This window comes from Triturus cristatus, chromosome 8 (assembly GCF_964204655.1).
Source record: "Triturus cristatus chromosome 8, aTriCri1.1, whole genome shotgun sequence".
Lineage (NCBI taxonomy): Eukaryota > Metazoa > Chordata > Amphibia > Caudata > Salamandridae > Triturus > Triturus cristatus.
In genome coordinates this window covers 1,072,543,339-1,072,570,535 of record NC_140591.1, presented here as the reverse complement: position 1 = coordinate 1,072,570,535, position 27,197 = coordinate 1,072,543,339, and the positions used below count along the sequence as shown (strand labels likewise).

Below are 27,197 nucleotides of genomic sequence, written 5' to 3'. Positions count from 1 at the left end.
TCACTAGATTCCAGTTCGGCAGGGTATGCAAGCTTGCCCTGATTAGTTCGGGTGTAGACGCAACGGACTTCACGTCTCATTCTTTCCGCATTGGTGCAGCCACCACGGCGGCGGGGCTGGGGTTACCGGAAGAGACAATCAAGAGGGTAGGCCGTTGGAAATCTAGGTGCTACGAGTGTTATGTTCGTCCGCAATTAGTTTGAGTTGTCAGCGTTGCCTCCTTTGCCTTGCATTGTCCCGCTTTGACCATGTGCCATCTTCACTACTCTAGGTACCACGACTCGAAGGGCCCAAATATGTTGGTGCGGCCACTCTTTTATTCGCAGGGTGGGACGTGCCTTCAAGAACTCACGTGAGGAGGAAAGACAGGAGTTAATCGCGTTCAGCCACCATTGGGTTGGGGTAGGCGGTCAACATTTAGCGGAAGTGCCGAGCGATTTGCGGAGGGCCTTGAATAGAGGTATGCCCACCCCCGATCTACTAGTGATTCATTCTGGAGGCAACGACATGGTCCCCGAGGGCAGGAGAGGGGTAAAAGAGTCCTTGTTCTCAGTCCTCGCAGCGGTCAGGAACATGTTCCCCAATACCTTATTGTTATGGTCTGAAATTATACCTAGGCAAGTTTGGGCGCGAGGGGCTCCTCCGAGGGCATTGAATAAGTCAGTAAGGAGACTGAACCAGTCAGTGGCGGAGATCTTACGGAAATCAAGCATCCGGACCATAAGACATAAACTGATACAAACCTCAAGGCCAGAACTCTATGCGTCAGACGGGGTACACCTGTCCGAGGCCGGTAATAACTTATTTTTACAGACAGTGCTAGGAGCCATCACGGAGGCTTTCGAGCGTGGGGGGGGAGGTCGAGTTGGCCAGTAAGCAACTCGCCCTGTGGCGGGGTCCTGAACAGGAGAAATGACAGGGACTCCGTTAGTAGGTGCCATTTTGACCCCAGAACAGGTCTAAAAATCATTTCATGGGCTCCGGGCTGGCGAGAGATCTGGGGCTGACCTGCTGGTGGCTCTGGATTCTCTAGCTCTACCCTGGAAGCCGTCGTTGGTCACAAGTGGTGGCAGATTATTTACCTGCGGCTCTGTTGTCCGGAGGGCGGTCAACCTAAGGAGAGCAGGCTATCTTGGTTGTGGCCTGCTGGCACAGCCCGAAGGTCAAGCAAAGGCCCCTTGGAGAGCGGGTTGTAAATATAATTTTAATGCGTGAATTTGAAGAATTTTTGGAATGCTGTGGTGTTTTAAGAAAGTGTTTTTAAAGATTATACAATAAATAAGACTGACCAATGGTAGGATTGGCCATGAAGTTTATTCAATAAAACTTACACACTGTGAAGACCAAAGCTGACTCAGGTGTCTCCTTGAGAGGGTGAGGTGAAGATGGGGCAAGTAAGGCGGGGGGCAAGTGCGCTTTGTATGCCTTCTATGAAGGGCGCCACCCCCCTAAGGGGCATGGCGCCGTTAGAGGCAGCAAAAGCGCCGACAGACGAGAACATCCCTTCCGGGTCACATAACCCGGAAGGGGGTCGGGGCTAAGTGAGCCGAAAGCGGAAGGGCTCAAAGGAGTGTAAGGCAGGCGACCCGGAAGCGGTCTTGTGGCGCGAGGCTTGAAAAGCCTACGAACTCGGAGACGCCCCCTCTTTTGTCTTCTCGCTTGCCAGGGTCGGAGGTCGCAGTCAAGTTGCCCACCCACCCATCCCTGAAGCTAAGGTTTGGGGTATGCGGGGTCCTGAACAGGAGAAATGACAGGGACTCCGTTAGTAGGTGCCATTTTGACCCCAGAACAGGTCTAAAAATCATTTCATGGGCTCCGGGCTGGCGAGAGATCTGGGGCTGACCTGCTGGTGGCTCTGGATTCTCTAGCTCTACCCTGGAAGCCGTCGTTGGTCACAAGTGGTGGCAGATTATTTACCTGCGGCTCTGTTGTCCGGAGGGCGGTCAACCTAAGGAGAGCAGGCTATCTTGGTTGTGGCCTGCTGGCACAGCCCGAAGGTCAAGCAAAGGCCCCTTGGAGAGCGGGTTGTAAATATAATTTTAATGCGTGAATTTGAAGAATTTTTGGAATGCTGTGGTGTTTTAAGAAAGTGTTTTTAAAGATTATACAATAAATAAGACTGACCAATGGTAGGATTGGCCATGAAGTTTATTCAATAAAACTTACACACTGTGAAGACCAAAGCTGACTCAGGTGTCTCCTTGAGAGGGTGAGGTGAAGATGGGGCAAGTAAGGCGGGGGGCAAGTGCGCTTTGTATGCCTTCTATCATTTTCATTGAATTTCAAAACATATTTTTGGCCAACAGCCCAAAATATCACACAGTTGAGGTAACATTAATAGGCTATCGCTGTTCTACTTTAAAGCGAGAGGTCTGCATAATAACTTCTAATTCAACGTGAAAGTACTTAAAATTGTGTCTTGATGTAATATTAGATTTACCAAGTTTTATGTGCACATCAACGACAATGACAGACAATGCCACATTGTACTTTAGTAGAGTACAAAAAAGGAATGTTTTCAAGTGGTTCAAATAATACCTTAAAAAACGCCCACAAAGGATCAAATTGAAACATGCACAATTAAGCCCTCTAGCAGGCTCCGTTGTAGCATGTACCTTCTTCAATCTCTAAATTGAACCATTCGGTGATCTCATTAAGGATTTAGACAAACCCTGTCAAAAAATTCAAGGGTGACACCTAGCTTGATTTTAAAGTCACCTCCTCAGCTTACATCTCTCTACTGGCTTCAGCTCTTGACAAAATATAAATCTGGATGACAACTGACCATCTCAAGTTCTTCAAAAGAAAGTGTTTGTTCTGTTCTCCCCAAATTCATCATCCACATCATTCCAATACAACTTTTGTTCCAATCTAGGCTGCTCCCTTTCTATCGCCTGAAAAAAACAATCCTCTAGTTTCCCTTTAGACAGAAGGATTTATTTCCTCAATAATATCAATACGGGAACAGTGGCGGCCAGCACAGATAAGCTCGGTAGGGCGGGGCAGGCCACGGCAGGGGGGTAGCCGACAGACGATGGAATAGATACTATTTATTTAATTATACCTATTCCGTCGTCTGCTTACTACTCCCCCTCCCACCCTGCCCCGCCCCACCACCCACCGCGTTTACCTGTGCCAGCCGCTACTGGGAACAAAACATGCAAATTATCAACTCAAACTCATCCAAGGGATCAAACCCTTCCTACCCGCCCAAGACCTGAAAGCAGTGAGGCAAGCTCTGATCCTATCCAGACTAGATTAGGGGAATGGCATCCGAGCTGGGATTCCTAAAGCTAACCTAGCTCTGATGAAAGCCTAGCTGCATGCTGTGGCTTGTCTTAGAGGCTGATCAGTTTGACTGCATCACTCCTATCTTAACTTCCCAAGTCATCAGCATATCGCTCTTTTTGACTACAGCCCGGATGCCATGGCCCTATGAACATCCCTTTTAATTCAGCGATTGGTAGGGTGTCTGTCTCCCTCCACCTACCCATTGCCTAAGGTGTGAACCGCGTCTATATAGATTTATTTTCAATGTTTGTTGACTATGCCTCCTGATGTGAACATAGAGTTTATGCTCCTTAATAGCTACCTATATGTCCTTGCATAGTACACTGTGAATTGCTCACGGGTCTGGGATCTTTTTTACAAACAGCTGCTAGCTTGATTTTCTACTCCACACTGCTTTATTACCGCCTTTCATTTTGTGAATTCTAATCCTCTTGACTGTTTGAACATGTATAAAGTTGTGCTGTGTTGTGTAAAGGGCTCTGACGCTCTAGGGCCTAGGGCGCCTTATATAAAAATCTTATAAATAAATAAATGAAGGCAAAGTGGGTCTTGCCACAGCTTCCCAAACTCAGGTAAAAGGCTCATGCACATATGCACTATAAAATAATACGCGCAAGTCAAACTGGCATTTCATCAACATGTCTGCCCATGGAAAAGTCATTCTTGGAATTCACAAAATGTATACAAGTATAAAAATTGCATGCGTGTCAGGTGGCTATTTTTGTCAATTTTCTCACAAACACTCAAAACTTGTATTATTATTTTGGTGAAATCCACTGTTGCAGAGTTTTTTCTGAAGGACAATGGAATATGATCAAAATGGGAGTTTATGAAATTATGAGCAAAGATCTCCTGCAGAATTTCATGTTATAAAAGAGTTTTTGGCCCTATAAACCTTTGAACTCGTGCGCCACTCTATACGAAATATGGGACGTAATTATAATTTGCAACGTTAAATGAACCGTGGTTAATCAGTTCAAACGAATGGAGGAAAAGTGCCATTAATCTCTCTTTCTGGCTGCCAGACAGTGGCTATCTAACATGCTGGTGTAATATGCGTCAGAGGAGGGGCAAACCTACGAAAAATGTAATTTATCATACAGCTGGAGAATAGGGGAGGCCGATAATTTTTCTGCTCACTGAGTTATATATATATGCTTAATTTGTAAAAAAAAAAACCAGTAAGCGGAGTGGGCCAATGTATCTTAGCTACCAATAAATCAGTGTTGCTTGAATACCAGGGATACTGAATACCAAAGTTGCCTAGCTTTCAATCCACCTCCTGCTCTTTCACGTTTTTAAACCTCCTGCATCTTTATCTCACAGTTGCAGGTTGTTTTTCATCTCCCCGTTCTCAAATTGTCACAGTTTCCTCTTTATCTTCCTAATATTTTTTCTTTTGGGTCAATATCTGATGATGAAAATAAGACCTGATCTCTCAAAACGAGTGCTGGTGCCCACCACCTACACAAATTAAGCACCAATTTAAAGCAGGTTCACATATGTTTTGTTAATCCCTGATTATATCTTAAAAATGTCATGTTTCATAAACATGGTCATCATGTGTGCAGCACTTCAAAGACAGATTCAAGCAATTCTGCAAGTGGTACACAGAGTGTTCTTGCTAGCTAGCAGAATGTTCCAAACCAGCAAATCCACAGGGAGGAAAATCCACCTTGCAACAACAAACCTTTCAGTCCTCGATCAAGAGTGCTGCGAAAAGACACAACGTTTGTAGGAAGCATTGTTATTATTTTTTTGGCAAAGAAGTCTGCCACAGTAGAAAACACTTCTACCGTGTGGCAGAACTTCTGTTTGCCACTACTTGAAGTTCTGAAATAGGTCAAATTCTTAACGCTGTTTGCGCACCTCCGTTCAATTTAGGTGAGAAAAAACAAGATTGAAAATCCTTTAGCAAGGACAAATTCCAAAATCGGGTCTCCAGAATCACAATTCATGGAATTTAACACTCACAAGTGGCATTTGCAAATGTGGAAGTTTCACAACTGTGAAGTTCCAACAAATTTAGGTTTCAGGCCCGGTTTATGGGAGTTATGGACTGGGTGTAAATTCAAAGTCGGTGAATAGCCACAGTTTTTTCTTCATGTTTTTATGCCTCTTGCAGGTTTTGACTGCCCAATTTCATAGTGTTGAGGTAAGGAAGCTCCATCTCCCTAGTTATTGAGGGCTCAGGAAAGGGATTTTACCTCTAGAGAATTACCACTGTAATTGAGCAAATGCACATTCGTATCATACTTACTAATGCCGCAATTCCACTTGGTGCAGATTCTGCATCTATTAAATGCGCACATATGAGAACATGCTGATATAGATTTCCTGGGGCACTCCCTGGAATCTGAGTAAATCCCTCAAAATAAGAAATTTGATACAAAACTAGGAATGGATCTACAGTAATAACACACCTGCCAACTTCATAAACAAAAATGTCGTGTGAGGAGGTGGGTGTGGCCCTGGAGGGAGTGGTGCCTCTTGCTGAGAACTATCTAAGAGGCACTCCAGCCCCCTCAACCAGCAAATCCTCTCCTCCAAAAAGCCAGCTAGCAGAGGCTGGTGCTGGTGTCCTGGTGTGTTTTTCTGCCACTTAATTGATGTGGGTTGTTGAAAGCCTCCAAAGAGGAGCTGGAAATCCACTCTTTGCAGTAGTTCTCAGCTCGTTTTCCTAGCCACCGTGTGAGATCGGATCCTCAACAGATGGCAATGTGAAGAGGAGGGGGGGGGGGTATTATGTGACGAGCATTGGCACCGTGTGAGTTGGCAGGTCTGTAACAAATCTGTGATTTTCACACTATCCTTTATTGTATTGGATTGGATGGTTGCACCCATCTTAGGTGTAAGGTCACAAAAGAACAAAGTAAGAAGGACTCTTCACAGAAACCTATCATTATAATTTTTTGTTATTTTTACACATTTTTGCAAAAAAATGCTTTATTCTCATACGAGTACTTGAATGTACTACCAGTGTGATACCAGTTAATAGCAATGTGTTAAAATATCACACAAGTAACGAGAGTCATCAGCCCCATCACAATGACAAAGTCGGCAGTAACTCATCAAACCCTTTCTATTTCAATGGGAGAATCCAGATGCCTAAGGCAGCTAAAGCCTCTGGATAAAACATCTGTCAAGAAAGAGGAATAACCAGGTTAATCAGGGCCAGAATTTCCCTGGTTATTCTATACTTCTAAAAAGACCCTTGGGGTCTAACTCGTAAACCCTCTTAACTCTGCCCCCCTCTTCCCCAACTCCTCCGAGGCTGAGTTACCAGTACCCCAGTAACTCTACTAACAGGAACTCAGGGCGCAGGAGAGAAAACCTTCCAGATGTTTATGCACTTTCCTCAGCAGAGCCATGCTATGTTTCGCTTCTTTCAGGACATGTTTTGAAACTGGGAAAGAGTCCTTAAAAAGATCTGCCTGTTGTATGACAGTGACGTCAAGAGAGTAGCCATTAAATGTAAATACCCCACTTTGAATGGAAACTCTGATGACATCAAGCAAGTGAATGAAGTGCGCCCGACCCTCCCTAGAAGAGCTTTCTTGCCTCTTTCATCGAAACAGAAATCCATTCATCCTTTAACATTTCCATTCACTCACTGATATACACCATTTCACCTTTGCATTCTGTCACCATTCCATCCATCCACTTACACATCCATCATCTATGCATGCATCCATCCATATACCCATTCAATCATACTTCGATCCTTTGACTTACACATCCATCAATAAAGCCTTTTTATCCATCAATTGATCCTTTTTGCTATCAATCAACCTCTCAGTTTTCCATTTACTCTTTCATCCTGTCACTTGTCCGCTCAACCCTTCATTCATCATAAATTCACCCACTCAATTATTCACTCACTCATACATCCTTTCCCTCTTCCTTCTTTCCTTACCCTCGTAACTTTTGAACTTGTGCACCATGCTACACCCCTGGGAATAGTTACAAAGAATTGGCGCAAAGCAGTGCAGCAAGCAAAGTTGTGTTGTATCACCTGGAGAGAGCACAACTACATCATATCTTCAAAGAAATGGCACAATTCTGCTCTCTCCACGAGCTGGTGGACTGTGGGAGGGATGGGCGGAAAAAGAAGCAAGGAGGCTGAATGTGTTTCTTAATGATGGCGCATTTTTATTTTCAGAGTTATTATATGTTGGTATATTCTGTAAGAAAGGGCCACATTCAACTTCTTCCTTCTTCTCTCTCCTTCTAGATTGTCTACTTCGTCCCAGAGGGTATCGCCCGGAGGCTCAAAAACAAAAGAAGAAAGAGGTGGCAGTAAGTATATGAACCTTTTCTAGAATTGGCCAGGATAGATACCTTTACCCCACCAGATGACAGCGGGAATCCTAAGTATTCGGCATAAAGTGAGTAAATAAAAAAAAATAGAAAACAACTGGACTCTCCCCAATTAAAGACTTTTATAATTATACCCTCTTCCTGTCGTTATCTCCATTTCTTTGGGGAGGCGAAATAAAAAAAAACTTTCACTGGTCTTGAGTGGATTACCTGGGTCCACTTCAAACGGGCTCCAGTAGTTTTATTATTGCACTCTTTTGCCCATTTTTCAGTGATTCCCCTTTTCCTAGGTATCATTCATTACCACATACCAAAAGGAAATCAGTAGATACCTTATTGGACTAATCCGAAACCCACAGTCACCTTATGCCCGTTGAAATATGTAGAAAGCCCTAAGGGAAGTGAAATCAGGGAAAGAAATAAGAATAAAAATGCCCCGAGCCTCCTCCTGGCCTCCTCGTATTCGCAGACCCAGCCCAACCCACTCCAGTTATTCCCCCACCCCCTTCTGAGTCACTTACCATGACTGCTTCAACTCTCCAGAGATGTGGCGGCTTGAACGCGTTCTCCGTGGGTGACCACCACTCCTCACTCCACTCTTCAGGAGTTTCGTCGGGTTCGGTGTCTTTGGTCCTGGATTCGCCCGGGTAGGATTCTTCAGGTTCTTGGCATTTTCCGAGCACTCCCCTTCAGACTTTCGGGTTCTTTTGGCCACACCTCCGATCTCTGTCTTCCTTTTTCCACCCTCCTTGTCCGTTGGTCTCCTTTTCTCCTCCGTCCGGGTGTTTTGATGGGTTCCCAATCTTTTTGACTCCGCCTTTCACCTGTACTGGATAAGGATTGTCCTTTTTTTAGTTTTATAACTTTTGTCTATTGTTATGTTCCAGGTTCTGCCTGATCGGTCGGACGGCGTTGTAAGAGGCGCCGACGATGGAGGTAAGTAAGGGGGGGTTTGCATTGGGGTTTCCCGGTCTTCCCTCACATAGACTTTGGGCTGCCTAGGGCCAATGCAGATACCCTTGTGCTGTAGTGCAAGGATGTCTTCTTTGTGGTCTGAATAGTTCTTGAGCAGGAAGAAGTAACGCCCTGCACAAAAACTACCCTTTGACCCTTTTTGATCCTTGTATTTGTACTGCAGAATGCAGCAGCCATGCAAAAGGAACCCGTAATTCCGAATCAGACACTTTGTTACCCTGACATACTTGCTGCTTGTCTGAATTGCCTTTCTGTTTAGTTTTAGCCTGTGAATTTTAAAGATTGCACCTTGACTTTTAATCCAGTGTATTTTAAATTGTATATTGTGCTAGAACTTGGGGGTGTTCGTTGAAATAACTGATTTATTGCTGCTCGAGTGGGCGGGGGAATCGAACCCTGATCTTTTTACTCACTTTTACCCCCGCCGCCATTTTTTGGGAAGGACGCGGTTTAGTTGTTCTTCCACGCTGGCTTCAAAATGGGACGTTGCATGAGCGCGCAGCAGACGCGCAGCTGGCGCGCCTAAGGCAAGCCCATCTGCGCCCGTCAGCGTCCCGGAGGCGGCCGGCGCTGGACATGCTGTTGGTTCAACTACGGAGCGGCCCTCACATATTAAATATGAGAGGGAATATTTACTCAGTATTGGTAGACGTATGAATTGTAGGCCCCACTTTCCCTTGGCTTTGAGTGTAGAGGCTGTCCCTTGCAAAGATTGCAATTGGTTGGCTTCTCATGCCTTTGGGTTATGTGGTGGAACACCGACTCCAGCGAAGAACAAAACCCAAAGGGTCGGGGGCGGCATGCACCGTCTAGCGTCATTGCTTAATATGCGCTCAGTTAAAAACACATGAGCTTCAACTTCAGGAACTATTAGGGGACTCTAGCCCCGACATGATGTTTCTAACTGAAACATGGCTGACCGAGGCTTCTAATCCCACCATCGCTGGGGCGATACCCTCAGGCTATCAGATTCTGAGGAAAGACCGGGGCAAAGGGAGGGGCGGAGGGATGGCCCTTATCTATAAAAGCACTCTCAGCTGTGTCCCGCTAGCTCTTACTGAGATTGAGGGGGCTGAGTCCATGGGTTTTGTTTTAACCATCTCGGCCCATCGGTCTATAGCCGGGGTGGTTATTTACCGTCCATCCAGGGCCTGCTGGGAAGTTTTTGGAGGCGATCAGCCACATTATCTCCCCTTTAGCTGCTAAATATAGTCATTGCCTGGTCCTTGGTGATTTTAATTTACATATGGACAATCTGTTAGAACGTGAGGTGTTCAAACTGTATGAATCCCTTGATATATTACATCTGACCCCTTTTGTACACCTACCTACCCACGACAAGGGCCATATATTAGATCAGATTTTTTCTTCCACACCGATAGACGTTGAAGCTCCTCTTCCCCTTACCTGGTCGGACCATTGTCTGTTACATTTTAGAGTCCCTAAGGGTTTCAATAGGTTCCTATCCCAGGAAAATGTCCATGCTAGCAGTTTTAGGCCTTTTAACCTAATTACTCTTGAGGCGATACAAAGTGCTTTGCAATCCCACCCCATTCCATCTTGTGAGACTCTCGAAAGCGATGTGAACTCCTTGGAACAATGGTTGTCCCTTAGAGCTTCAGAATTTGCCCCCCCTACCCTGAGAGCAGCCAAGATGAATCGCCCTTCTGCCCCTTGGTATACTGAAGCGTTAAGGAAAAGTAAAACTGCATGTAAACACCTAGAAAGGATATGGCGAGCAAACTACATGGCCCACGACAAATTGATTTTTAAAGCTGCTTTAAGAGATCACTACCGGAAAGTTCGCGAGGGAAAGAAACTTTTCCTCTCGACAAAAATCGACCAGTCTGGCAATAAAAGTAGAGAACTCTACAACATTGTTAAAAACTTTGCCTCTACCACAATCATTAGACGCCCGTTTGTAGCATCCAGTGAATGGACTAATATGATGGCTTCTTTCTTTTATGATAACATTTAAAAAATACAGAACTCTTTTGAAATACAGCCGTTGGATCCAACAGCAGATCTAGATTTTTCTACTGCTGCTGTAAGCTCTGAATTCTCCCTTTTGCAGTTCCCTGCTATTTCTATGGTCCAATCACTAATTCTCATGAAGTCCTTGAAATCGGGCTCACCGGCTGACCCCTGTCCTGCCAGGGTGCTGTCGGTAATTGCTGAGGCAATTAATCCTATAGTGAATCGGATTTTAAACAACGCGGAAGGTTATATACCTCTCTGCTGGAAACACGCCAGAATTCTTCCTTTGTTAAAAGAAAACCACAGCTGACCCCGAGGAAGCCGGCAATTACCGTCCTATATCTCTGCTTCCTTTTTTCGCAAAGGTCTTGGAGAAATATGTTAACTCTATTCTCACTGAATATATTGAGACTAATCATCTTTTGCACCCTAGTCAGTCTGGTTTTAGGGCTAACTTCAGCACTGAATCAGCCCTATTAGAAGTGTCTGAGACTATAAAAGCCACGCTTGACAGGGGAGGCAATTCGGTGCTGGTACTATTGGACCTCTCCGCGGCTTTTGACACCGTGCCCCACAACAGACTGGTGCAAAGATTGGTGGAGGGTCGTGTAGGTGGTACTGCCCTGAGTTGGATCAGGTATTTTCTCAGTAACCGTCTCCAACCCTTATGGTCCCCTCCTTTTTCAGCTGCTATTCCACCCTTGAATGCCGGGGTCCCGCAGAGCTCTATTTTGAGCCCTACCTTGTTCAATCCATTTATGGCCCCTATCGCTCGTCTTGCTGAACAACACGGGGCAAAGATTGTATTGTATGCAGACGATACTCAGCTGCTGTTCACTTGCGCGAAGGGTGTTGAATTTGATGGCCATGTAATAAATACTTGCCTTTCAGAAGTCTTTACGTGGTTGAAGGATAATCAAATGAAATGTAATCCTGATAAATCCGGGATTATTTTTTTCGTCCCTCGTCCCTGTGAGACCGGGCATAGCTGGTGGCCGCAGGATTTGTCGTCCCCTGGGTCGTCTGTGACCGTGGTTAAGAATCTTGGCGTTAGACTAGACACCTCGCTTTCTATGAAATCCCAGATCCAATCCGTTGCAGGGACCTGTTTCGGGATTTTACGAATGGTGAAGAACTTTCTGCCCCTGCTTTCTGTCCCTCACAGAAGAACCATTGTCCAAGCTTTGGTTACCTCGCGATTGGATTATGCGCACTCTTTGTACTTGGATCTTCCCAGCTACCTAATCGCCCGTTTGCAGGTGATTCAATATGCGGCTGCTAGGGCCATGTTTCTGGTCGCCCCTAGGACTCATACATCCCTTCTATTGTCCTCCCTGCACTGGCTGCCTGTTCAAAAGAGAATTAATTTTAAAGCTCTGATTCTTGTGTTTAAAGCTTTTAATCAGATTGGAGCTCCTTACCTAAGACATAGATTCCCCCGCTATATCCCTCAACGTACTTTGATGTCCTCTTCCGAACTCCTGATTCCTGTTCCGAAAATTGCACTTGCTCGGGTCGGAGGTCGCTCTTTTCAGGCGGTCCCCTTCCGTCTATGGAACAACTTTCCTCTGACCCTCCGACAGGCTCAGGATCTACTTACTTTTAGGAAAATGCTCAAGACATGGCTTTTCCAACTCTAATTCGCTCTACTAGCATATGCTGTTCGGTGTCTGTTTCCTTTTTCGTGGTTATGTGGTTTCTTGTTCGTTTTTAGCGCAGGGACACTCCAGGGAGTAGCCGCGCGCTTTTACAAATACCCAACTAACATAACAAAAATAGAGGCGAAATAAGGATATTTCTGCATGATATGCCAGCCTCAGGCAGGCACACCATTTTGGTGCATACAAACCCATGTCTACATATCTTTGTAAATATGGGTTAGCGCCAAAATCCATGGGTGGAAGCATAGTAACACCCAGGCACCACCCATGGAATGCCTACCTGATGCAACGTCAAATGGAAACTTGCTTGGCTCTTTATTTACCAAAACGGATTTGTGTTGGGCGGTGTCAAAAGAGGGAAGCAACCCCAATGAAAAATCTTGGTAAACCTGGGTCCAAATGTGGTAGGTCGGTGTCAATTTGTCAATAATTATAATTTGCAATTTTGAATTAACATTAGTTAAGGAATGCAAAGGTACAGTGTAGAAGTGCCTTTGCTAAAATAACTCCATGACTGCTAGCGAGGGGCTACCTAATATTCCGTTGCAATCTGTGTCAGAAGAGGGACAAACCTATGACAAATTTAATACAATTGTACTACTAGGGAATATTACAACTGAGCTTTTTGTTTAGATGTGAACGTTGTGACTCACTGCTACCTTATAATAGTAAGCAGTGCTTCATTTATAAAATAAATAAATAAGTGGAGTGTCCCAAAGTTTTCTTAGGTGCCCACAACCGTTCGTGCCAAAAACAAGGATTGCCAAATACCAATGCTGCTTAGTTTTTCATTATTTTAAACTTACATTTGCACACAGTTGATCTCAACAGGTTATTGAATTACCATATCACATAATCACCATTAAATGCTGCCTGGTTTTGATACGACCTCGTGCCTCTTTCTTCCACCAGCCTGCACTTCCTGCCTCTTTATCTCGGAGTTCCATTTTTTTTCCGTTTGTCTCACTTTTCATGTTCCTCTTCCTCCTTATTTCCCTTTTTTTCCTCTTTTTCCCTTGAGCTTGGACAAAATCTGTAGATGGAAAGTCAGTCCTTGTCCATCAAAACGATTGCAGGTGCACACCCCCTGCACAAATTAATCACTAATCATTAGGTTCACATATGCGGGATTATGCTCTGTAGCAGCTGCTAGCAAGTTACACGTTTTAAATAATCCTGATTATATCTCAGTGGTTATGTTCCAACAACGTGGTGATTATTCAGCAATATAGAGACATACAAAGCACATCAGAACCTCTCTGAGAGTGTATGACGCAAGCAATCATGCAAGCAGTACAGAATGTTTTTCAGAATATTCAAAAGCAGCAATTCCACAGGGCCTAAAATCCAATATGCAACAAAAAAAGCCTCTTTAAAAGTCGTTCATTTGGAGTGCTGTGAAAGGGCACAACGTCTGTGGAGAATATTGTTATTTTTCGGCAACGAATGCCTGCCACAGTAGAACTTACTTCTATAGTATGTGAGGATTTCTGTTTCCTTTACTTTGTGTTTGGTATTGCATGCAGTCAGGAAGCTCCCGTACCTGCCACTTTTCATGGGTCTGATTCTGAAAGCTGGTTGCGCTCCTTCATTCAAACTGGGGGAGGGAAAAAGAAAATCCATTTGCCAGGGCACATTCCAATCCTGGCTCACAGGATCAGAATTTGAGCATTTTAACCCTCACACAAGGAATTTGCAATTGTGGAAGTTTCACCAAAATGGTGAAATTTCCGTTACCTCAAATGTATGATTCAAACTTGGAGAATGGGAGTAATGGGGTGGGTGTCCCGACAAACCATTATTTTTATGGTTATACATAAATCATACAGGGATACCCCGTGTGATTTGGTGGAAGGGGAATAAAAACCCGCGCCCTAGTTATTGAGAGCCTAGGGAAAGGGATTATTCACAGTGAAAAAACATGTTTTATTGGGCATATTTTCTCTTTCTGCAGTTCCACATGGTTGAAATTCTGGGCTTCATATACAATTTTTTGACGCACGGCAGCGCAGCAAGCCTTCCTGCTACACTGCTGTGCGTCAAAATGAACGGGCAGGAATGCACCGTATCTAAAAGATACGGCGCATGCCTGTCATTCTCCCCTGAACCAGCACACAAACAGCAGTTGTGCACCAACACAGACACCCTTGCACCATGGTGCAAGGCTGCCTGCATTGCAAGAATGATTGTTGTTATGCAGGGACACCTTCCTGCACCAAAACAATAATTTATTGAATTTTGCTCCTTCTATGTGCGCTGCCGAATGTAGAAAGAGCAAAAAACAAGGAGTAATAAAAGTATTTCTCCACTTTAGGCCACTCCTACCCCTTCCCTTGGGGGTGGGGTAGTATTCTGGCACATTCCCAGGTTTCCGACACTTTGCAAAGCTGGGAATGTGTCAGGTTCTATGAATGTTGCATGGGAACACCCACAGCACACCCATAGAATGCGTCTTTCACACAGAGTAATGCATGAAAGGGGCCCGTATTTACACGGCCATAAAAAGACACCCAGGGGGGCTTTACGTGGCCTTGTAAATAAGGGCAGACACAGTGCCCCACCGGGCATCCAAAAAAGTGATGCACCGGCAGCCCAATGAGCTTGTAAAAAAGCCCTTCTGTATCGGTACGAATATGAGTTTTCCTATTCTTGCCATAGATTTCATAGAGCGTTCCCAAAAATCTTTTTAAATCCCTCTAAAATAAGAAATTTGCTCCAAACATCGGAATAGTTCTATGGTAGTTAATAAGTTACTTTTTAAATTAATCCTTTTGCGAATCTGCATGTGGGTGTACTTATCTTGGGTGAAGGTCACAAGACTAAGAAGCAGGAAAAGCCCTTCACGGAATCTTAAAATTTGTGTTAAAAATGCCTTTTTCCTTAAGAGTACTTGTAAGTACTACTAGAGTGATACCTGTCAATAGTAATGTGATAAAATGTTGTTTGCTATACAAATACACGGTTCCAGGAAGGATAGTGGAAATGGGTGAAGAAAGAAAAGAGGGGGCGAGGAAGAGAAACAGGCTAAACATGGAGACAGGCAATCAGAAAGGCCCACAAAGAGAGGGCACGCATGTAAGAAAGAGCCTGACACAGAGCAAGTGCCTTATTTCAGAATCCGGTTTGAGTGACGCAGTAGTATCCTCAGTAAGACTAGTCTGTCACAGTGCTAATGAGAAGGAAGTGTTTCCAGGTTGTGCTCCTTGCTCCTGTGTCCGTATTCATCAGGAAGTCCCTAACATCACCAAATTGGTTCCCTTTTCCTTAACTCCTTTGACTCTCACAGGCAAATTTAACACTACTCCTAAACAAGCATTTACAATGCAATGAGTCTCGCAACTGCGAATTTTAGAGCTATTGGCATTGTAAATGGCAATTCCTTTAAACAAATTAAAAGCCATTGTTATTTACAATACCAAAAGCAACACCTATTGCATTGCATAGCGCGTGTCTATTACTGTTTCTTACATCCTGCAATGTAACCATTGTCTCTGTGCCATGAGTCCTCAAAGAAAACTAAACAGTCTCAGCTCTGACCCTCTCAAACTCACATGAAGAAGAGACCATTTAAAATTCTGCAAAAAATGTAAATAGATTTACCCAGTCTTTTGAGGTAACTGTTTCCTTCAAACCTGCAGTGTTTGCAGTTTTATTCCACTTCTCCATTTCTCAGTTGAAGCCCTTCCACTCACACTCGAAAGCAGTGAAGCATCCGCAAGCATACCCTTGCTCCCCCTCGCTTACCTTACGCATCCTGATGCACAAGCTGGTTGTTTCAAGCCGTGCAGTATGTAACCAAGTCTTGGTAAATACTGACCCGTATGGGGATCGAACCTGCAACCTTGTTGTTATTATCGCCATCACTGAATGACTGAAAACGCTGCCAATTATAACAATTGCCACTTCGATCAGCGCTGTGGCGGCTGGTGCGGGCCTACCTATGCCGTTACCTTGCACCTTCCCCATCGTAAAAGGCGGCCTGAATATTGCTGCTTGACTCACCTTGTGCTCAGACAGCCCCCGAAGCGCAACAGGAAGCCTGCATCAGCCATACGGTGCACCGCGACCAGCCATGCGAGCCCCATTGTTACAATTAATCAAAACATCAAGGCGCCGGCCCCCAAGGCGAGCCCGGAGGCCTGAAACCACACTCTGTTGCAAGGCGGCACGAGAAAGCAGCCCCTTCCCCCCCATCGCAAAGCACGTCTGAAGAGCACACAGTCGTGGTAGTGCTGCGTGTATCTGAAGAGCACAGGGTGGTATTGTGCTGTGTGTATCTAGCAAGCACACAGAGGAGTATTAGCGATGCGTGGTTTCTTGACAACACGGAGAGGCATCCGCGCTACGTGCATCGGGGGAGCACAGGTTAGCGCTATGTGTATCGGTTGACCGCACAGAGAGGCATTAGCGCTGTATGTATCTGGAGAGAACATTTATCGGGAGAGCACAAAACAACCGCCCTTTGGAAACATGACCTGTGATTACACGCCTCCGAAGATAAGAAAGATCGTCACGACAGCCGTAAACAAAGCCATCCAGTCCGGAGAGGCCATCCCAAAAGGCAAAAGGGCGGCAACCAAAAAAGCTAATTTCCAATGGCAGGCCACCATTTAGCATAAACGGTGACGCCAGCCAATGGAAATGAGGGGCGGGGCTTCAAGCCCCCTTTCTGAAAGTCCTCATCCACAATATATCTCGCCGTACGAGTAGCGCATGCGTTCTGCAGCGCTAGGCGAGACCTAAAAACGTGTTTGCTCTACCAACCTCCTGAAATAAGCCACACCAGCATCCAAATGTGTAGAGAGGAAGGATGGGCTCTCTCCATGAATACCCACAGTGGAACAATATACCCAGGCAAATAAAATACCTATCAAACCACGTACGCAACTATCAGTGTGTTCCTGTCCACGACCACAGATGAGTAATAACAGTCTAGATGCAGACACAAACACCTGAAGATGGGGAGAGATATGTACATGCTTTGAGAAAAAAGAGCTCATTGTGCAAGGATTATGCATGAGATATATTTATGGTAACAGTAGAATATTAGGCTGAGGCCACAGTCCTAGCTGTGTGTGGTTCACATATATATGTAGTAACTTATGCATAGATCCCAGCTACCTGAAGCTATGCACTATCCTGAAACATAGACCTACCACAGAGTACTGTACACCAAAGAGGGTGAGACTGCAGTCCAAAATAGTTGTGGTGCAGTAGACCTTTGATGTAAGAGTGTAGCCAGAAAATTAAAATACCCCCCACTTTTATCCTTACCTTGAATGGCATCAGGTGAGTGAAGCAAATGAGCCGTGCCCAGCCAAGATGAGCGCCCTTCATCCCACCTTCCGTTCATCTATCTCTCCATCCATTAAGATTTTGATGCATCCATCCATTCATCTTTTCACGTTTCCATCCAACCATCCTTTCACCATTCCATCCTTCATTTACCATTCGGTCTTTCCAGTCTTTCATCATTACACGCTTTCATCAATCGTTCTGTCCTTCCACTCCCACTTTCAGTCATTCATCCATCCATCCTCCCATTCTTTTCCATCCATCATTTCACCCTCTTTTTATCAATTCACCCATCCATCCAGACTTCCATTTGTCCATCCGCTCATTGACCCAGCCTTTCATAATTCCAGCCATTCTTTCACCCACCTATGCAACTATTGTTTACAACTTCCATTAGTCCTTTCATCCATCTTTTCATGCATATTTGCCTTCCTTCTTGTCAGTTTCTACTTTCTTTTATGTGCATTAATTTCACTCTTCCTTCCAGCCCTCTCTTTCACAGTCTGGGTAGCATAGCCAGTGCATTGTGAGCCTTACTGCAAAGAACAAAATGCCCCCCTAGCTTGCATTTAATTGTTAAAATACAGCAAAAATCTGAGTTCAGTGGGCCTGTTAAGTCTCGGTGCCTCTGCACCTGCTACACCTATGAAAACTATGCCTCTGCAAACTCTTTTCCTCTCTTCCCTTCATCTTTTCACCTTTTGGGCTTTTTTTCTCTGATTGGATTTGCATCCTGGACCTCAGTTTCCTTTACACTGTGTTCTTAAGAGCTCTGTCTGCAGAGGTGCAGACAGACAAGGCTCATAAATCATTATGTGTGAACACCACCCCCGCTTAAGCTGAGAAAGCCAGAGTTCACTTTGCCACTGCTTCGACATAACTGATGGGTAAAGGATAAACTCTCTGTAATAGTATGATATCAGGAGTTAGAAAGTTACCTTGACATTACAAAAGGCAGCAAGGACTCAAACACACATGAGTGCGCACCCACATGCAAACACTGACGTCCACACTTACATACACACAAGCTTTAGGCCTCGTCACGGGGTACAAAAGCACTAGAGAAGTGTTACAATACAATGCACTTGCACTATATGTACTCATGTCAGCACAAACCAAGTTTCAATTTCAGATTTAAGACATAGGCAACTCATTACGATGTCAGTCGGAAAGGCCTCAAAGGCATGTGGATTTTCCCAATCTGAGTCAGAACCCATGTTTCCAACCAACTCTGAAACATTTTCGACCCAACGATTATGATGGTAGGTAACCGTTTGGTCTGTCCGACTCGGTTCCGACTGGTATTTGGAGACTCTGAGTCGGTCGGAGCCGAATTGAACAGGTCTACGGACCACGTTTCCTACCGATCGATTACGATGTCGGATTCCGACAGCTGTTTTGTATCGGTCTGTCTGACACGAAATGGCTGTCGGAAACTGACTTTAGGGGCCCGTAGCAGGCCCCCCTTTACACGGAGGCCTCAGGTTGGGGCCCGTGAGGGTACCCTTGGGACCCCTCTTTCCAACCATGCGTAGTGTGGCAGGCCCCATGGGGTGTCCGCCACAGGGTGCAAGGTTATACGCAACCACCCCATTTCTCAATGGGAGCCTGTGTTGTCTGTCAGAACACAGACTCCCATTGAAGTCAATGGGAGTCCAACCGAACGGTGTTCGGAATCATTGTAATCAGTCGGTCGGACTCCCCGAACCCGAGTCGGTTGAAAATGATTCCTACAAGGAGCCGCTCGGAAGGCTTTCTGACCAACATCGTAATGAGGCCCATAGTCATTGCTCCTCTACTCTCCTCATCCTCGCTCCGCTTCCTCTTTTCACTCTGTTAGTAAATTGGAAGCACGCTGTTGGGAGTTGAACAATCTAATTATCTGCTATTTTTGTAAGAACTGGACCTTAATGACAAGGTCCCTGGTAATTGCTAATGGCCAATAATAGAGAGTCACTGGTCCCGTTGGAATTACATGGTCCAGGGTAGATCAGCAGATCCAGTCTTTTTCACCTGAAGACAACAATTGTCAAAAGTAGCCACAGTCTCTGGGTGAATATCTGCAGTTTGGTTTTGGGAACCTGTAGCACATAATAGGGAAATTCTCTTGATACACTTTAAAATCAGACAACCAACTTTAAATACAATACGCTAATGTAGTGATAAACAGTACAGCAAGGTTACACTTCAAAAAAAATATTGTAATTTTTTTCATTCAATGAAGGTCTGGTCTTGTTGCCAGACTTTGCACATATTGTAACCAAGCAATTTGAATCCTTTAGAGTCAAAACAATCTTTTTTTTGGCAAGGCCCAGTGTTTAGTTAATTAAAGAACAAGTAATGTTTTTATACAATTTCATTTCAGTGTATAGCATTATCTGCGTTAAATTCCTTGCGCTACAGAATGCTGATTATACTACAGAACCAAAATGCGCCTCACATTTTAGTTTGGTGTCGCACATATCCCCCAGGTTTGTTGCCTTTTTTTTGCAAAGTGAATTAAGATTCCAAAAACCTCCAGAAGCAGGGGTAATGTGGCGGTATCCTCAGTGGCGTAGCTAGGCCTTTTGCTGCCCGTGGGGGTTGCTGCTTTTGCAGCCCAGCTGCAGCAGGTAAGAGCAAGGGGTGCTGGCGATTCCTGCGTATACTGACCCACGATGCCTGCTGGTAAGAGCCGGCGGGGGGTTGGGGAGGCCGCCGCCCCCAAAACTCGTGCCGCCATGGGCAGACCCCACCCCCCCTTGCTACGCCACTGGGTATTCTGCAGCTTTTGGCCTGAGCCCATGAATAATATCTCAGTTTTTGCTCCATTAAGCTTCATGCAAGCACTATTCATCGAAGACACTACACGTTTTAATCCATTTCTTAGAGTAAAAGTTTATAAATCTGCTTATCGTCAGCATTTGTGTAACATTTCTCACTTTTGGCCGTGCTGTTAGAAGAGACTGGATTAATATGCACATAGAATAAAAATAGTGAAATGGGGGACGTTTTTGGAACCCCACACTCGGCCCCCACTTCAGAGGATTTAAACGGCTATGTCTGACACACTACATTTTACCTATTAAGGGAGTACTAAAGCGTCTTAGGACTGCAGCCACAATGGTGGCTTCAGTCTTTAAAATCTTGATCCACCATATCGAATGGAGCAGGCGGATCGAGAAGTATCAAGAGTGATACATCATCATCACCTTACAGTGAGATCAGTCCTGTCTCTGTGCTGCACTGAGGTCAAAAGCCTGAGTGATAACTGTCCAGGTTTTGACAGAAATCCGTGAGGGTCTGCATTTGGGATGTCACTACTATTTTTGTTCCTCCACTAGAGTACTCAAGGCAGCAGCCTGACACTAACAAGCATTTGCAATGCAATAGGTCCTGCATTACTGAAAGTTTGAGCTATTGGCTTTGCTAATAATAATGCAACAACATTAGCTCAAACTTTCAGTAATGCGAGACCTATTGCATTGCAAATGCTTGTTTTGTTTTTTAGTGTGTGCTGTGCTGCTGACAAAGGAAACACTCCAATGCCAATCAGGCTTTTAAATAATGAGTTCAGTGCGAGGGTGATGTACGAAGTTTAAAAAATGAGAGCCTGGCATAACTCCGGTGGCTGAAGTGTCGGTGGTGGGGTTGGTTGGACGAGGGGGGGGATCTGTGGCCATCCAGTTCGCACAGTCTAGGGCACTTCCCGGTCATTATTTGCATATAAAGTGATATATATATTTTGCATCGCTATTCAGTGGTGGGTTAGGAGCAGGTGCGTCCGAAACGAGCTGGATGTTTTAGTGAGAGCAGGGGGTGGGGGAGCTTGACAGGCGCAGTTTACGGCCCTCTCGCAGTGGTAGGTACAGTGTCATCGGTATGGCACATGTATGATCGTGCCTTTTATGGTTTCGACATTTATTGATCACACCACACGGGGCTTCTTCGCAAAACTGTAATACGGCCCACTCTTTATGTTTTCAGACGCTGTTTTTTTAGTGTGAGCTGTGCTGCTGACAAAGGAAACACTCCGATGTCAATCAGGCTTCTAAATAATGAGTTCGGTGCGAGGGTGATGTACTAAGTTTAACAAGCAGCGTTCTTTACACTGTTACATAGGAAGCAACCGAAAGTGAAATGAATCACATTCGATGGCACAGAATGAATAATCACACTTGCAAACATTGTAATCAGCAGGCAGAAAGGTGTGACTGTTTACTGACACGTCATTACGATTTAAGTACACTGCTATTGTTGCGGAGCTGCACTTTGAAGAAGTTGGCTCTGCAGTGCATGCTAAGTGTATCCAGTTGTTGGAACAGAACAACTGGCGCTGAATAGAGGCACAGCCGACAACAGCACAGCGGCAGAAAATAATCGCAGAGGCAAACTGCCACTCAGAGGTTTCATTGACACATTGTTCACAGCCAGATGAATTGCCTGTGATTAAAAACTGTGCACCAATAACTGAGTGAGTGAGAGCGGTTTCATCCAGTCTTTTGCCCCCTGTTGGCAACACCGCGGGAACCTGATTCTGACACCATGTTATTAATTTTAAACATTTGCAGAGTGTTACTCCCCAAAAAGGGCTCAATACGTTTTCCTGCACACCTGTTCCCAGTCAATAGGCATCAGTGAGAGGCTGCAGCCAGATATAACAAGCCAAAGCCTTGTTATAGTGGAAATTGCCGCTGTGGGTGCCGATGAAGCATGCATGGCGTCAACCTGCCCGGGGGCGTGCTGTGTCTTCTGAACATGGAGACCACAGAACTGTTGATAAAATGGAGTTGCTGCATTTCATGTAACTGGGACAAACCAACCTTAGTTGGGCGAGCCGCGCATTTTATAAACATCACGCACGGCCGCCATCGGTAACAAAACAAGCTGTTCAAATGCTGTTTGTGAGCCACAAACTCAGACACGTACCGTGAAATGGTCATGTGACCCCTGCGACTGGTGTAAGCACCCTGGACGTGCTTCCTATATTTTTGTCTCACTGAAATACAAATGTGATGCATAAAATATAGCGATTAGTACCATCCCCTGCTCAGTGGCCATTTAGACTCTGCCCACTGCGAATGTTCAGAATTTGGCAATCTCAATAAGAACAGAAATGAGTACTCACTTTGACACTACAATCACCAGGACGCTAAAATCCGCCAGCAGTCACGAAGCAGAAAATAACACCGAACCACAAGGGAGTGGCGCAGCCCCATTTCTTTCATCGAAGACTGATGGAAAACAGTACACGAGCCACAAGATTTCTGCAGAGTTTACAGAAACGAAAGCGATTTGCGTCTCATTCCGAAGCGAAGCCGGCCAGGTCCATTGAGAACAAGAGCACGCTCAGCTGACACTGTGCGCTATACAGACACCCTCACTCATCTGGCGAGGCCTGCTGAGCACCACATGCAGGAGCGGGAGCAGCAGCAGACATGCGGCCCTTCCTTGATCCATCCTTGTCCTCTCACACTCTGGCCCGGTCATCCCCTGACTGACAGGAGGGATCCGCACACAGCCTTATTTACTCGGGAGGGCAGAAGCTCTGTGCCCACTACCAGCAGGTTCAGTCGTCGCTCTGCCTTGCCCGTCGCACAGAGGGCCGGCCCCATCAATGCTTAGGCTAGAGGAAAATAAGGCATAAGCAGGGGGCGAGGAGGGCACCTGCGGTGTCTCTCCCAGCCCCAGACCTCCTCGGACTAGCCAGAGATGGGGATAGTTGTGAGATTTGCTAATGCGAGGAGGATTTAATTAGGCACAGTCGCGCTTATTACTGCTGGTACGCGGTATGGCTATCGGAACCAGGGAGGACCAGGCACGGGGAGCTCGCCGGATGCCCCAAGTCTGCAGCCCCCGCATAACTGGGCCAGCAGAGAGGGCCCGGGCAGAGTGGCTCTGGGGGCACACACACCTCCACCCAAAATAAAGTACTGAGCCCGTGATACAGCAGCTGTGACACAGTCGAATATAACTATGGAGCAGCAACACATGTTTCATTTGTTTTGCAACGTAAGCAAAAGTCCATGAAAAACGTTGCAACTTGCAAGTTTGAGGAATTTTTTCGTATTGTGTGCGTATAGAGACCGTTACGATTTACCCTCATGTGTCCTCCTATTACCAACATAAAAGTGGGCCCGCATTATAGACAAATGGCCGCACGCATATAAACTAAAAAAACATACAGCCCCACGCATACAACATTTTAAAAAAAAACGGTCGCTATTGTCCCAGCTGCGCTTGGAAAGTGAAAGCGGCCATGGCCCTGAATGTAAGCCGGGAATCAAAAGTAGTGGTGCGCGCGCACCACAGAGGAGCGGGGGAAGGGAGCGCGGCAGCGAGGCGAACGCGCGCTGCTGCGCGTGCTAGACACAGACGGGAATGGGCATTGCAAAGGCGGGACATGCACCCGCCTTTGCCCAATCGCGTGCCTTTTTAAAAAAAAAAAAACACGGGAAAGCCAATGCCTGCCGGTGAAAGCCTGATCACACGCACGAGCATGTGGTCAGCTTTCAAAACCCCCTTACAAGAGGTCTCCCGCTGCGCAAGCATTGCTACACACTGCAACGCTAGGCGCGAGACCTAAAAAGGCATCACCAGCAATAAATAGCAACCACATTGTCAGTAAATGATAAAAAAATTACCTTTGGATAGAAGCAATATATTGCTTGCCGAGAACCTTCATGCAACTAATCAACTGATGGCCTGCACCCAAGACATATTGTTTGGGTTTCAAGTAGAACAAGTTCTCATATTTATTCCGTCTACTGCACACGTAGGCCCAACACCCCTGCAGCTTAAGTCTTTTGGCTGTCAGTTTGTGTTACAACAGCATGGAGCTGTGAAGAAAAGCTATCTGCCACTAAATCAAGATTTTTAGCCATATGAATATGTTATTCAAACTGGTATATATGATTCAATTATACAAACATCTTTACAATTATGGTTAGAGCTCTAAGTAAATGTAATGAACTGTCAGCCTACCTTGCATCATGGAAAGTGGATATTGTATAAAAACAAAATTTAACAATTTGGGGCTACTTATAATGCTCACAGAAGTCTCCCTAATTATATACAAATACCTGCAGAAGCATGAAAACAAGATTGGTAATTGTTTCCTTTCGAAATAAAATGGAAACTAAAAATTGCAACTTTAAAACAAATGTAAGGCTAAATTATTGTGCAACTTTAAATACCATTTCTCTGAAGCAACATTGTGCTAAACGTTTTTGATGCATGGTACCATTTTAAAGAAAGATTATTAGAGGAGAATCGGTCAACAAAACATTATGGTCAACATGAAAATAAATTAGGAGAACAATTAATTAAGTAAGTCAGAAAAGTGTACTAGTAGGTATAGGTCACTGTATGGGTGCAAATGTATAGCTTTCATGAATTCACTAGAATTTACATAAGTAGGTGTGGAAATGTAACTTCTAGCAACCTTTTGTGATTTCCATTTTTGCATGAGCAAATACATACAGGTGAATATTTACCCATGAGAAAAATGGTGAGTGATTGTCAGAAACATTTTAAAGCATGGGTAAAGTGGTCAATTGCACAGGATGGCCACCTTCCAGGGACCCCCTGATAAAATGACATTTCTCTCAATCTTTGTTGGATTTTTTAACAGAACCTCTTTTCCCTCTCTCTCTCTACTTAGGGGCCGATTCCGATCTGGGTCGGAAGGGCACCGAACGCGATACGGCTGGAAAAACTACGAGCTGTACGCATGTTTTCCGCCCGACTCGTACAGCTGTACGAGCGAGCAAGTACGATGCGAGCTACGTGAAATTCACCGACCAAGTCGTTTCAAGGTCTGAACCGCTCCGTACGTCTCGGCTGTAAGCTAACCGTGGCGTGCAAGGGATGCGATTTACGACCGAGACAGTACGATGCACGCGTCGGACAGCCGGTGCAAGCCGGACACTCCGGCTCGCAAATTGTCCGGGAAGTTCCTTTGAGGGTCTGCGTCGGACCCCCTGACACCCGCAGCCCTACGACTCGGACACAGGGGGAGATCCAAAGGTCCCCCCAACACAGGCATGTACGGTGCGGATGGCACAAACGGGTACCCACTGTAGGGGGTGCCCTTGTGCGAGACATACCCATTCAGTCAATGGGAGCCCATGCACGCGTCGTACGACTGGCTTCCATTGACTTCTATGGGAGTCCGACCGAACCGAGTCCGGCAGCATACGGCCGCATCGTACTCGCTCGGTCGGACTGCAGGACTCCGGCTCGGTCGGAAAACACTCGGGATCCGGCTCGGTCGGAGAGCTTTCCGACCCGAATCGGAATCGGTCCCACAGTGTTCATTTTAAGGTTTGTTGGCATCCCTATATCTGTAATGTAATTCAATATTGTTTGGCAGGCATTGTGTGGCTTGAATTAGTAGAAAATAGGCAACAAAATTCAAAGTTGTTCCCAACAAGGGGCCCCAAAAAAAGTCTGGCCCGGAACCCTTAAAATCATTAAGACAACACTGGTAATTGTAAATTCACTTTCCGTAACTCCTCCCAGACTGCCTTTATGCCTGCCCTTGTCAGGAGTACATTTTAAACCTTTTCCATTGAAGAAATAGATTGGAGATGGGTTGGGGACTACCCTTGTACATGTAGATTTGTGGGTATGGGCTGTCTCAGAGGGCATTCTAGCTCTCAAACTACTACTTCCTGCTTACCTCAGGCCTCTGTTTGTAGAGTTGCAGAAAGGGAGCAAAATCACACCCTGGCTAGAATCCAAATCCTAATATAATATGATTCATGTAATTATCAGAGATACTAATACAGACCTCTGATTAATGAAAATGCTGCCATAGTTCCCACTGCATGACACCAAAATGGACAAGAGGACTTTCGAAGCCTCTTGTACTTGGGACCAGTATATTTTTAAATAAAAGTATACACCCTTGCCTTTAGTCATCTGACAAGAGTGAAATAAATTATTCCTGATGTAACTGAACATCAGATTATTATTTCAATTTATAAAGTTGAGCCAAGACGGGTTTCCCAGTACTGAGCAAAGGGACAAAGGAAATGAATCCAACATTTAATGACATTTCATTTAAGGTACAGTTGATGGATGACCGGCCTATCAGCTTGGCGGAGGCCCTGGCCTCCACTCCCCTGACAAATAACTACCCATATTTAGGGATTTCCACCTGCTTGTTGGGTATCTCTGCCTTCGAAACTTAAATCTATGTGGCGGATGTATTGTAGGCAAATCTGAATTAGTAGCAGGGACCATATTTTTTTGGACCCCTCAGCACTATTTCTTTGTAAAACACAAAGATCCTGGCACGCTTGGAGTTGGCATAAATTTTCTCTTCAAGAGTCCATCCTGTCTTACAACACTTGACATGTGGCCAGTGGCAAATGAACTGCTTGGTCAAGGGTTTGACCTGGCAGAGTTGGATGAGGCTCCACCAGTGAAAACCCTGAGGTGTTTCCCTAAATGAGAAGAGAAGAATCACCACGTTGTTCAACAAGGAATTCACCATTTTTGGGTGGATGCTGGCATTATATGACCTCTAAATGAGGCTCGGAGTTTATTGAATAGATAGACAAAAAAGTATTTAATACAAGTCAAGTCAAGTCAAAGATAGCTTTATTCGATTTCATTAAAAACCATAAAAGCACAGTAAATACAACAATCACATATTAAAAAAGAATATACAAGTAAATCCAATTAATTGTA

At 45.2% G+C, this 27,197-nt stretch overlaps 1 protein-coding gene across 2 annotated transcripts in view; it reads right to left on the bottom strand.

The window, feature by feature from the left end:
* Nucleotides 1-27,197, bottom strand: part of GPR45 (G protein-coupled receptor 45) — a 230,244-nt gene that overhangs the window by 188,307 nt on the left and 14,740 nt on the right. Inside the window, exon 1 of one of the 2 annotated variants that reach the window (XM_085622606.1) lies at nucleotides 8,133-8,333. The exons of the other annotated variant lie outside the window; for it this stretch is intronic. The gene's annotated coding sequence lies outside the window, so the exon portion shown is untranslated. Of the gene's footprint in view, nucleotides 1-8,132; nucleotides 8,334-27,197 lie in introns of those variants that run through there. 2 annotated transcript variants of the gene reach the window in all.